A 13,071-nucleotide genomic window follows, 5' to 3' on the forward strand; every position below is an offset into this window, starting at 1 on the left:
GCCTAAATAAAAAATGCATCTGTAAAAAGAATGTCTCTCAAATCCTTCATGAAAAAATTCACAGGAAATGCTTTGTTGTATGTCCTAATAAACTAAAACAATAACGTTTAACTTGTCAGCTACAAGACATTCTTATGTAAAGTTACAGTTTAATCTCAAAGTGAAGAAAATAGGTTTTAAAAATGTGCCTTTGCTGAAATCACCAAATGTGAGATGATCTTCCAATTGTTGTCTGGTTCATGTTATTCTTTCATATTAAAAAATAACCTGCATGAATAGTTCACAAATACTTTACTATGTACAGATTAACTTACAAGATACTGTTGAGTTGATGTTCTTAATAACCCTTAACTCGGCTGTTACTGAAATAAAATGTCACTTTAAACTCACATTTTAATATCTTAAAATAAAGCAGCTACAATATTCCACTTTTCTGGGTGTCCTTAGGGCATCCCAACATCCAACAGATTGTGTTGCCTTTGTGTGGCGCCCTCTGTTGCCTGTTATAGATCACTGCATATTAGGCTGTCTAGCTCAGTTTAAGTGGGGTAGTTTTTTAGTCTAATACATAGCTTTGTTACAGTATCACTTTCCTCAAATTCTGATGTAAACATATCAGTGAACTGAATGGTGGAGTGACACCAAAGTTAATTTGAGCTTTTCTGCAGCAGATATTTTATGTCAAACACAGGAGCAACTCATATAATTATTAACTGCATTGCAATAATTCCTACCTTTAAGCTGTGCTGTGTTTACTGGAAGAGTCCTTATGAATTCCCCCCACTTTTCTCAAAGTTGAGCCAGATGGTGTGATGGTGAATTAGTTCATTGCAATTTTAGTCGGAGTTTTTCCTACTAGTTTTATAATGTCTGACGATAATGTTAATGTAACGCGACATTAATATTCCCAGCGGCCTCATTCTTTTGCTATTCCTTTGCAACCTACACTACTTCATCTACTCCTTTGCTAGCTGGTTAGCCTCTAGATGCAGACGGTAACATCCATCATGCTGTTGCCTAGCAGCAGAGTTTTCACAGGTTACGCCGCGATGTTGCCGCTTGAACATGAAGCATTTAGAACACACAACTTCCTATGTTGTAATCAAAAGCTCACAGTTCCTCTTCAGGCCAGCAGATTGCTAAAACCGAGCTTCACCTGGTCTGACAAGACAAACTGCTGCATGTGTCAAAGGTCTAGGAATCTGACTAATTTGAGGAAAGTGTCAAGCTCTAATAAAGAGAGAAAGATGTCTTCAAAAAGTGAAAGAACCTAATTGTTCTTGCAGTGATCCAGTTTGTCATGCAGTTTCATATGAAAGACATGGACCTGTAACTGTGACCCTTTTGTTTTTAACCTGGCTACACATTGGACGGAAACCATGATGGAACACATTACTTTCCTGTCAAGGGAAAAGCGATCCGATCCTAATCTGAGCTGTCAGCCCCAAGTTCTCTGCAATCATCGAGTCAATCATAATCTGCTGTGAAAAGCCTGCCTACCTCTGCTGAAGACCAAAAGCCTTTATACTGGGCGCTGTTTGACAAACCGCTAAGCCTCTGAAGAGGCTTTAGGGTGAAAAGAAAGGACATTGATTTCAAGCAGTGACATGAAAGCTGCACAGACAGCTGTCCATGCACAGCTATTGTGTGACTGAATACTCACAGTGGGTCTATAAGATGATCTTGTGTCGCTATGTGGTACTGCCTGGTGTGTATAAGTGCTGGATTCTATCTGTTGTCTGCAAACAGCGACTACACCAGCTGCTGTATCCCAACCTTGGACATCTGCACTGACCACTGGTGTTTTCTTGCCTCCTCTGATATTACATCTTGACTCTGTTTTATACTCTATTTATATGCTATCGTGGGGCTTTGTAATTTGTGGCTTTAATATATATTTCCATTCTGCTGGACTAGTTAGTGAAATGCAACAATCTCAGCAAAATGCCCGACCTGTCAGTTTGCTAACTTTTTATACTGAATGTTTCAAAAGCTTCATTTAAGATGAAATGAGGCCGAGCTATTGCTGTCTTTGCTCCTAGACAATGTAGTTGTTTACCTCACGCTAGTACAGGATCAGGTTCAATCGAAACTCATCAGTTTTAAAATGAGACAGAAAATGAATGTTATTGATTTTGTAAAATGCATTTTCATGTCACATCTTTTCATCATATGGCACGTTTTTACAATATGTTGAAAAATCGCATTTTTTTTCGACATAGTATAGTAAGGCCTTTTTTTGCGCCAAAATTCATGATGATTTTTTTTTTTTCAAAGAAAACCTTTCTGGAGTGTTTTTCACGGCCTCCATTACATTATTTCATCATATGGCATGTTTTTACAATATGTTGAAAATTTGCTTTTTATTTTTCAACATAGTATACTATGGCGGGTTTTTTTGCGCCAAAATTCATGATAATTTTTTTTCAAAGAAAACCTTTCTGGAGTGTTTTTCACAGCCTCCTTTACATTATTTCATCATATGGCATGTTTTTACAACATTTTAAAAAAATCTCATTTTTTTTTCGACATAGTATAGTAAGGCGTTTTTTGCGCCAAAATTCATGATGATTTTTTTTTTTTCAAAGAAAACCTTTCTGGAGTGTTTTTCGCGGCGTCCTTTACATTATTTCATCATTTGGTACGTTTTTACAACATGTTTAAAAATCTCATTTTTTTTTCAACATAGTATAGTAAGGCGTTTTTTTTTTTGTGCCAAAATTCATGTTGATTTTTTTTTCGAAGAAAACCTTTCTGGAGTGTTTTTCACGGCCTCCTTTACATTATTTCATCATATGGCACATTTTTACAATATGTTGAAAATTCGCTTTTTATTTTTCGACATAGTATACTATGGCGTTGTTTTTGCGCCAAAATTCATGATGAATTTTTTTCAAAGAAAACCTTTCTGGAGTGTTTTTCACGGCCTCCTTTACATCATTTCATCATATTGCACGTTTTTGCAACATGTTAAAAAATCTCATTTTTGTCGACATAGTATACTATGGCCTTTTTTTGCGCCAAAATTCATGATGATTTTTTTTTTCAATGAAAACCTAAATGCGAGACTAAATGACAGAAATCCACAACTGTAATTTTTTTTCAGGACTCGGTTATTAAATGTCAAAACAATCCATGTGACTAAAAACTCAACAGCTTTACAAACTCTAAGATTAAACTCTCCACAAGGATCCAAAATAAGTTGGACTTTTACATGAGAGCTTTAATTATTCTTCATCTACTTTCTGAAAAATTTGGTCAATAAAAAAGACAAAAACTAATATTTTCAGCTGAACTAAAGACAGACTTTGTGATTTTTCTGCTCACATGTTGTGTTGTTGTAAACTTCCTCTTTCAAATAAATATCCTCCTAACCCCCTGGAAACCAGCGTTTGTCCTGTTTTTGTGTTGCTCCTCAGTGACCCTAGACAGCCGGGCCCTAATATTTTTTGAGCAACACACCATACTATGACGTTTTTACAATGAGGGTTCTACTATGGAACCAGTTTGACATGTTCAGGTGTTCTTTGTGTGAAAACTCAGAGATTTCAGGTATCAGAAGGTGGTTTTCAACTTTCTTTGTTAACTTTCTGCTTCTACTTTAAACTAAATTTCCTTCACTAAGCCAGCCCTCTAGACTTCCAGGAAGCTGTGTTCCTATTGGCTGTCCAGGTGGCTGCTTGGTGTTATCAGGAACACCTGAGCAGCTCAGTGTCTTCCTGCTTTGTTTAGCTGGAGACAAACATTTCTTCAGATTCTCTTCACTACTGAAGCGGGTTTGGCTCCCTTGCTTTAGTTTGTTCTTTAGGCGTTGGCTTGCAGCTTCCAGCAGTAAAATCGTCTTTAATGTGTTTCCCTAGACAGCCGGGTCGTAATGTTTTGGTGTGTTTTAGGGCTTTGTACTGGATAGTTGTCTTGGTAAATGAGGTTCTTTAGCCACAGCACATGGTGCTAATGTGTGCAGTGATTAGTGGATTTGGTGCAGCTGAGTTGTGTCTTTATCTTGGCTGTAGTGAGTCTGTAGAGGTTTTTGCTCAGACACATTCTGTATTCTTGTTTGAGAAGCAGCTTTGGTTGTCCAGAAGGTAAGAGTTCCTGTCCTGATTCTCTGTTCTCAGAGGTTCTCTGGTAGGCTGCAGGAGACTTTAGTGTTTGGGTTGTGCTAGTTTGGTTTTTGTACTGTTTCATTTGGACGACTATCTTGAGGCCCCTCCATGTGGTTTAGTGAGGTTTTCTGGAACAGTTCTACAAAGCAACCTGCAGCAGAAGAGACTTTGAGAGTTTTAGGAAGTTCTGGAGACCAGACTTTAGAGCAGCAGAAACATTTGTCAGCAGTTTGAGCAGGAGAAGGTGAGCTTCAGAGTAGAAATGAGACAGAAACCTTCTTGACCCGTGTGGTGAGGTCCTGTACCAAGAGTTTGAGCAGGTTGTGAAGAGTCTGTAGTTCTTTGGTCTGAAAGCACAGGAAGAATAGACTCATTAAAGGAGAAAACAGGAGATATTGTTGCTTCTTCTGTCCCTCTGCAGTTTCCAGTTTCCTTAGACTGACTATAAAGTTTATATTTTAAATGATTTACCATGTGAGCCCAAGAAGACTTCAATAAACTCCCTCCATCCCCTGGACACAACAGATTTTATTACCATGTTAAATCTTTTTTTGTTAAATCTTTTTTTGAGTTTTAATCATAGTTTTAGTGTAGTTTTTTATCTTTGCATGTTTAGTTTTGTCATCTGTGTGAAAGGTGCTAAACAAATAAAGTTGAATTGATAAACTGAATAATTGACTAACTCATGATTGTGACAACAGAAGTATTTTCGTTGTGATTTAAGGGTTTGTTTCATTTTTAAGGTTGGGGTTAAAATCTTGACAGAAAAAAAATTAGAGGAATAAACTACATTTAAAAAAGCAATTAAATCAAAGGAAAAACATTTAATACAATAAAACTTTTACAACGGAAATTAAACATTAAATGCAATTAAATTATGTTAAACTGACAAAATACTTAATTAGATAATTAAACAGAAGATACAAAATGTAATTATGAAATTAAACAAAAAAAATTTAAACAAAAATATTAAACATTAAAGATGAAATATTTTACGTAATTAAACATTTAAAAAATACAATTAAACAAGAAGAATATTAAACATTTAAAAAATACAAAACATTGAATTAGATTATTAAACTTTTAAAAAGGCAAAACATTTAATTAAAAAATTAAGTGTTTAATTAGAAAATTACATCTTAAAGACAATAAAACTTTAAATAGGAATTAAACAGAAAATACAATGAAGCATTTAAAAAGAAAATTAAACATTAAAAAGTGGTAAAACATTTAAAAAGAAAAACATTAAAGATTTAATCGAAAAATTTAACATTGGGAAAGAAAAGGAAATTTTTCAAACAAGTCGATAAAACATTTGAAGAAACAATTAAACATTAAAAAGACAAAACATTTCTAAATCAAATCAGACAGAAAAGAATAAAAGGTGAGAAAAGAGCAAAACTAAACATTTAAGAAGAATCAAACTAAAGACAAAACATTTGAAAAGACACCAGTTAAACTTTAGAAGATCAAATTAAACAGAAGAGACAACAAAACGATCAAAAAGAGCAAAAACAGATAAAATTCTTACAGCGTTTTCTAGTCTGAAATGAAAACATCGAGTTGTTTCTTCAAACATTTCCTCTTTCTGTGTTCTTGGTTTGATTGTGGACAGATTTACTAAGAATTCATTTCAGAAAACTGCTTTCCAGATAAAGTCTGCTAGTAGTTGAAGGCATTGATCAAACTAATGTTACCTTCTGATCTCCACAAACTTTACTGTTTAGTGAAGAGAATCAAAGTTTGTTCAGGATTTTTAAAGAACCCACAGGTGAAGGTCTGAGAAGAACTCAGATGGATGGTCTAAATGTGAAATCAAGACTCATGGTCACAAGTTTTAAGGCTTCTGTTAACCAGAAAGTTCAAACTAACAGAGAAGTACTGAGAAACTTTTAAAACTTCAGCCCTCAGACTGTCTGAAGGTTCAAACTAACAGAGAACTACTCAGGAACTTAGAAGATATCAGTCCTTGGACTGTGTGAAAGTTAAATCTAACAGAGAACTACTGTGGGACTGAGAAAATTTCAGCCCTCAGACTGTCTGAAGGTTCAAACTAACAGAGAAGTACTCAGGAACTTAGAAGATATCAGTCCTTGGACTGTGTGAAAGTTCAATCTAACAGAGAACTACTGTGGGACTTAGAAAATTTCAGCCCTCAGACTGTGTGAAAGCTCAGGTCCTGAGGACTCAGGAGGTCTGGAGGCTTGGAAAGTCTTGGAACTGAGGGTTCCACCCTCCAGCACAAAGGCGAAAGTCCAACCTCCTGAGAAAAATGGTCGAGTCGAGACTCGAGTTCAAAAAAAACTCGAAAATGACAAAAAATAGATGATAAATGCGCAAAAAAAAGAAGAATTAGTATCTGAGCAAGTAGCTCAGGGGGATAAGAAGAGTGACTACAGACTGGAAGGTCGCAGGTTCAAGACCCGCCACTGGCTCTTTTCTTTCTTTGTCTTTGTCAGGATTTTGAGAAAATTTAAGAAGGGTCTGGTCTTGAACCAGCGACCTGCAGCTCCACAGGCAAATCCTTAACTCACTGAGCTACAGATCATATAAAAAGAAATAAATTCGTCGTCCCTTTGGCATCGTAGTTTCTGAAGTCACCACATGGGTGGAGCCAAGGCGGAGTCTGGGTGGAGTCAGGGCGGAGAGTAGGTGGGGAGGTGGGTGGCGGCCTCCCCCCTCTACTCCCCCGCCTCCCCCCACCACCCACCACACCTTCCCCCGCCCCACGAGTTCTTCGAGTCTCCACGAGTTATTCGAGTCTCCACAGGTTTTCCCGAGTTTCTTGAGTTTCCACCAGGTCCGAGGCAGAACAAGTTGTCATGAAGAGGTGTTGAAGTCAGCCAGGATGGACTGACTTTTTACAGCGACTAGAAGGAAGACCACAAGAAGAGCAGGTCTTTAACCACCATCCATAAAATCCATGGAGTCGCTCCAGAGAAATGAAGGAAGGTCAACTTTTATCAACATCCATCCAGATGTTCAACTTGATATCTTTACTTGGAGATTTTTAGCACCACAAACCTTTAGTATCACACTTTATTATCATTTATTAGGACTTTAATGGAATCCACCAGCAGATCTAGTTTTTGTAGAGAAACTTTATTCTTGTCGTCGTGTGAGTGCAGTATTTAAAACTCTTCCTTCTATTTGACCTCATGTTTATTAGTTTTAGTGGAGAAATTTATTTTAATTGTCGATTAGTCTCTTAAAAAACAAATGATAAATTGGATTAGTCAAGAGGTTGAAATTTCTTACGTTGTCATATTTTAAATATGACAAAAAAATATATAAATATATAAAAATAAAGCGTCTTGAGACAATTTGACCTGTAACTGGTGTTATATAAATAAAATTGAATTAAAACTGTATGTATCTTGTAATGTTGGAGTAATTCAGCCATATATGTTGGAAAACACATTTTCTTTGTCCATTAATCTGTTGATTGTTTTCTCCAGTAATTCATTTCGTTTTGGATTATAAAATGTCAAACCCAAATATATTCAGTTTACTGTCATAAAAACCAAAAAGATTTACATTCATGATGCGGGAATCAGGCGGTTTTTCACTTTTTTCTTAGTTTAGTCAGAAAGATAGTTGATAATGTGTGAATTGTTGCAGCTTGTGAGCTGTAGAAGGTTTTAATCTTTGGGGCCGAGTGTCAGAAAACATTTAGAAACCAACATCAACAAAACACTCAACAAAGATTTGAACATCATTAAAGGGAAATCCAACTTTTGCATGACAATGTCTAATTAAAGGACATTTATTTCCAACGTAAATGTGTGATATTCATTCTCTGGAGCTTTCTCTTCACATCGTCTTCCACCTGGACTGCTTTGGTCGGAAGCATGTGCAACAAACATTTGAAAAACTGCACTTTAACATCAATGAATGACACTGAAGTTTAATGTCTACATAAATGAGACTGAGTCTGGATGTGCTGCTCTGTCATTAACTCCTAAGTTTAGGGAAAGTTCAAACAAAAGAGGACAGTTCAGATAAGACTTGAGAATGAGCTGATTCTGAACAAACATCTCAGACTTTCTGAGCTTCAGCACCTCTAGCAAGATATTTTAACAACAAGCAACTCAAGAGATCCAGAAGTTGGAGAGAGTTAGCTTTAGCTGAGCCAAAGAACATGTGGGATGCTAACCTAGCAAACATTTCAGACTTTCCTCTGTGAATTCTGAGAAATAATTTCCTATTTAATGACAGAGCTACACATCTTAACTCAGTCTCATTAAAACAGACTCTAATTCAGTATCATCCATCCATATTAAAGTGCAGTTACCCAAAATGTTTGTTGCATGAGCTCCAACAAAACCTGTCCAGGTAGAAGGCCACTTTGACAAACAGGAAGTGGAAGATTCCAAGCAGATTTATAGAAGGGGGAACCGGACTGTACTAAGTGTGGTCCAGTATAGAGGGGTGTTTTGTGGGTTTTTAAGGCTCATAATGATTATTAGTGAGACATTTGGAGTAGATATTCATTTGCAGTAAATGAAAGTATTTAAAGTCTTGGAGTTAAACTTACAAGAATACAAACTCTAACAGAAAACTTTGTTAATACGTTTTTGTTTTGTTTACAGATGTTAAGTTAAAGGAGTTTTATTCGTGACGTATAACCAATCAAATCACTCCAGAAGAGAGAGCGACCACAGGTAGACAAAGGTTCAGAGCCAAAGTAGCACCATTTTTAAATGTATTTATTACCGTAAATCAGTAAAAAATAAAATACTGATAATCAGTAAATCAGTCAGCCCACAATTACTACAATTCTACAATGTATGTCTCTTTCCTTTGACTTATTTGTACAATATACGATGTATATGATGGCGTTTTTTCATAGCAAAGGCTATACTATGACGTTTTTTGAGCGACATGCTATACTATAGGCTTTTTTAATTAACATATTACTATGACATTTTTTTGTTTGAGTTTTTTTGTTGTTTTTTAGCAACATATTATGACATGAATTTGAATAGTTTTAAAAATTACTATACTTTTACTTGTGCAATGAAATATTACTCTATGGCATTTTTTAGACGACATATTATACTCTGATGTTTTCTTGAATAACATACTATTTTGACAATATACTGCACTATAACATTTTTTGAACCACATATCATACATGACAATTTTAGGCAACATCTTACCATTTTGCGCTTTTTGAACCACATAATAATCTATGGGGTTTTTTTTTTGCTGACATGCTATACTATGAACTACAGGCCATACTATGTTATTCTTGAAAAGTATACTACACATTGACATTTTTTGAACTACATCCTATACTATGGCGTTATACATAGAGTGCTTTGGTTACATGTTGATTGATAATCTAGATTTTTTTCTGTTTTGTTTTTTGACAGGATTACCACAGACCTGACCGTGAACACCTTTGACACCCACCTGAGGGAGACGCTGCCTAAGATCTCAAGGCTGCTTGGTCGTGGTCTTTCTGGTCCTGCTCCAGAACGCCTTCATCAACTACGTCTTCTTTTGAAGAGGCCCTCAGATGCTGCAATCTCTGACCTTCAGGAGGAACTGCTACTTTCACTCTGTAACGAGATGGCAGTTATTTTAAAGAATATAGGTACAAAGTAAAAGTTTCACTTGAATCACTGATGAACATTTAATTGCATTAACTAAATTATTATAAGGAAACAGAAATCCATTTCTATTATTTCTATCAAATATGTTTATTTCTATAAAATGCACTGGACATCAATAAAAATATCTGCATAGTGAAATATATGAAGTCCATCTGCATTTATACATCATATTGACGTTAACTAACGGGCAGCCCACGTTCAGTCAAGTTAGCGGAATTACGGATAAACAACTTTTCCAGGTATCTCTTTCAAAATAAAAGCCTTATTTGTTTTACGGAAAAATTACGTGATTTCAAAAATGTGATATTGAAAATGTAAATCAAACTGTAACTAGCGTTAGCTAGCTGCTCTACCTGCTCTGAATAGTTTTGTTCTCGTCGTTGTCAAGCCCAAACGAAAAATGAATCCATATTCTGGCTACATTACCGACAACAGCGTCCCTGGAGTGACCGGAAAGGTGAGCCGACCTAGCGGAAGTGCTAATGAGGTCTGCTCTGGCACGGTTTATTACCGTCACACATGTAGCTTTGAAAATAAATCTTCTCCAAGACACAACGCTGTAGCTCCGTTTCAGTGTGAGCTCTCGTGTTTCTCTCTGTGACTGTGCCTGACTTCCTCTAATAAAATCCTCCTGTTCACTGGGAGCTGCAGCTGCCAGAGATATAAATATCCGTGTATGGGTCAGGACTCTCTGTCCCGCCCACATTTACGGCTTCCGCTGTTCACCTGCTGCTGCTAACAACGTTAGCCCCCAAAAGTGAAGATAAACTCTACAGGTAAGTCATTTTTGTAACTAGTTGTACTCTTCTCCACATCTGGACAACATCACATATAAAGCAGTGAAGTTACTGTAAGTTAACATCAGACTGTAACCTCTGATATAAACATGTTCTACCATCAGGTTTTAAAATTGTTCTGTAAATCTGAGGTTTCCTCATTTAGTACTAACGCTGATACTAAATCAGGTTAGTCAGTGTCATAAACTAGTTAACTGTCAGCTGTAGCTAAGTTTCCTGCAGATCACAGCTGATCAATCATAACGGATCGATAACTGCAATTTTAATGATCAGCAGATATAAATAAATCTACGTTAATGTTCCTCCACAGAACTGTTACTGATGGATGTTAATCTCTCAGTTCTGTTCTGAGTTAGTATCTCTGTTCTTTGCTTCAGTTTTTTTCTCTACAACAGTGTATGGTCAGATAACTGTGGAGCTCATGTTAATGCTAATGATACATTAGAATAAAATAGAATAAACTTTATTGTCCATCTAAGGCATTAAAATGTTCTTTAGCCTCAACCAGGAAAAGAAACATTTCCATATGATTAAAAAATAGAACAAAATACAACACTGTATTATGTTCCATTCATATCCTGATGTTGTTCACTCTGATATTTATTGTTCCTGCAGTTGGAATGAAAGAACCTTGTGGATCTTTTCCTCACGGTTAGTGTATTTTCCTTCCAGTCTTGGTCTGGATCATTGGAAACATCTAGTCTGATGGACTGAGAGCTCCAGAGAACATGAACATCCAGCTGTGGTTGTCTGAAGAGTCTTTTCTCCTTCATCACTGTGAGGAAGAGCAGCACTGATGTCCTCCTCATCCTTCCAGTAATAACAATAATGCTGCAGATTCAGCTCCTCTCTTCAGAATACGTGTCTTGTGACTGTTCAGTTTTTACACTTCACTGTCAGCAACACATTATTTATTTCATCCATTTATTACATGTGTTTACACATCTTTAAAATTCACAATAGTTAAACAATGTAGTTTTTAAATGTGCAATAAAGGAAATAATGAAGCTCTTGACCTGAATGTGTTGATGTTTTAATGCTGCATATCTGCTATAAATAACATGGACTTTTTATATTGTATTTCTGCTCCAACAGCAGAGATGAAGTTAAAGGTGATAAATAGAACCCCTGAATACTAAGAACAGAGAATAATAAACTGCTGACAGTTAGTCTGTCCTTCTGTAAGTGAAAGTTAAACAGGAAATGGTTCACTGAGGATGTCGTCCATTCAGTCTCCTTCTTCACATCCAGATGAGGTTTTCCTTCTGCTGGCTTCACTCAGAAGATCCTCACAGTGAACATGAGACACCTGAGCTGAAGACAGACATCACAGTATCAGCATCAACAGCAGAGGTTCATTTTAAAGTGACCCTGGAAAGATTTCCTATTTCATGAAGTTTTCCAAGCACTAAAAGACAGAAAGGCCTGTAGTCACTTTAGCTTTAGAGGAAAGGATTTTATTTTCCAGCTTATCTGTGCTGTAATTTAAATGTAATAACTGTAGTGTCAATCATTACTTTGGACATATTCTGGGAGGTTATTTTTCTAATCTGCACAAAGATGTACTACAACATGTGAATCAATCATTAAACAACGTTAACGACTAGAGAGTAGATTTACTGTTTTCTCCAGTTTAACTTCAGAGACTCAGCAGATATTCAGGACTACTGACAACACAGAACCTTAACCTCACTGTTTTAATCACATTTAGGTTTTCTAAACGTTACATTAATGTGAACCAGCGTCTCCACTGACAGTTTTATTAATTAAATGTACCACACTACAGTACACAACACACTTCAGCTGTTTACATGAAACACCACAAACATCGTTAGCTTAATGCTACGTTAGCTTAATGCTACGTTAGCTTTAACCAGGCTACGACTGAGCAGCTAGCTCGGTTAGCATCGCTAACATTAAAACTAATATTTACTGGATGCTAACTCTCTTCTCTGGTCAACACACACAGAAATAAACTCCACCGACATCTGGACTGCATGGCACACATTATATCTGACACTAAAGCTGCATATAAAGTGCATTAAAAGCGGCACCGATACGAAAATAAACATTAACTTACCGAACTATCAGAGTCCTTTCAGTGTCTGCTGGTAGAATCAGCTGAAGGCAGAAAACTGGTTAAAACAAGCCAACGGGCAGGAAAACTGTCTGTGGAAAAGGTTCTGCTGCTCCACCGATAAATTAGTAAAATAAACTAACAGTTATTGTATCAGAATTAATCCAAACGAGGAGAGCAGAGTCTCTGCTGCCTCCTCCATAGGACCTGTCAATCATTCCAGACCAGACTGTCAAACAAGTAGTCCCGCCCCCTGGCTTCGCAAAACTTTAACGCTCTATAAAAAAAAAAATCAATATTGATTTATTTTAAGATCGGCCACCTGATCTCTCATTTTGACCATGAAAACTAACGAAAAAAATTATATCCAGTCTATGCACCGTACTCTGTTTGGCTCCACACTTGCTGATGACTACTTCCGGTCTCAGAAAATGAAAAAACTGACCTTTTTTCGTTTCTGCCTCTTACTG

At 36.5% G+C, this 13,071-nt stretch overlaps 1 long non-coding RNA gene across 1 annotated transcript; it reads right to left on the reverse strand.

Annotated features, from left to right (window-relative positions):
• Window positions 1–6: 6 nt before the first annotated feature.
• LOC129348754 (uncharacterized) lies at window positions 7–10,678 on the reverse strand. Its single transcript, XR_008601439.1, has 3 exons — window positions 10,081–10,678; window positions 9,525–9,673; window positions 7–4,453 (listed from the first exon to the last, which is right to left on the reverse strand). It is a non-coding gene; the product is annotated as an uncharacterized LOC129348754 (long non-coding RNA).
• Between the last annotated feature and the right edge of the window lie 2,393 nt (window positions 10,679–13,071).

Source organism: Amphiprion ocellaris, chromosome 4 (assembly GCF_022539595.1).
Source record: "Amphiprion ocellaris isolate individual 3 ecotype Okinawa chromosome 4, ASM2253959v1, whole genome shotgun sequence".
Taxonomy (NCBI): domain Eukaryota; kingdom Metazoa; phylum Chordata; class Actinopteri; family Pomacentridae; genus Amphiprion; species Amphiprion ocellaris.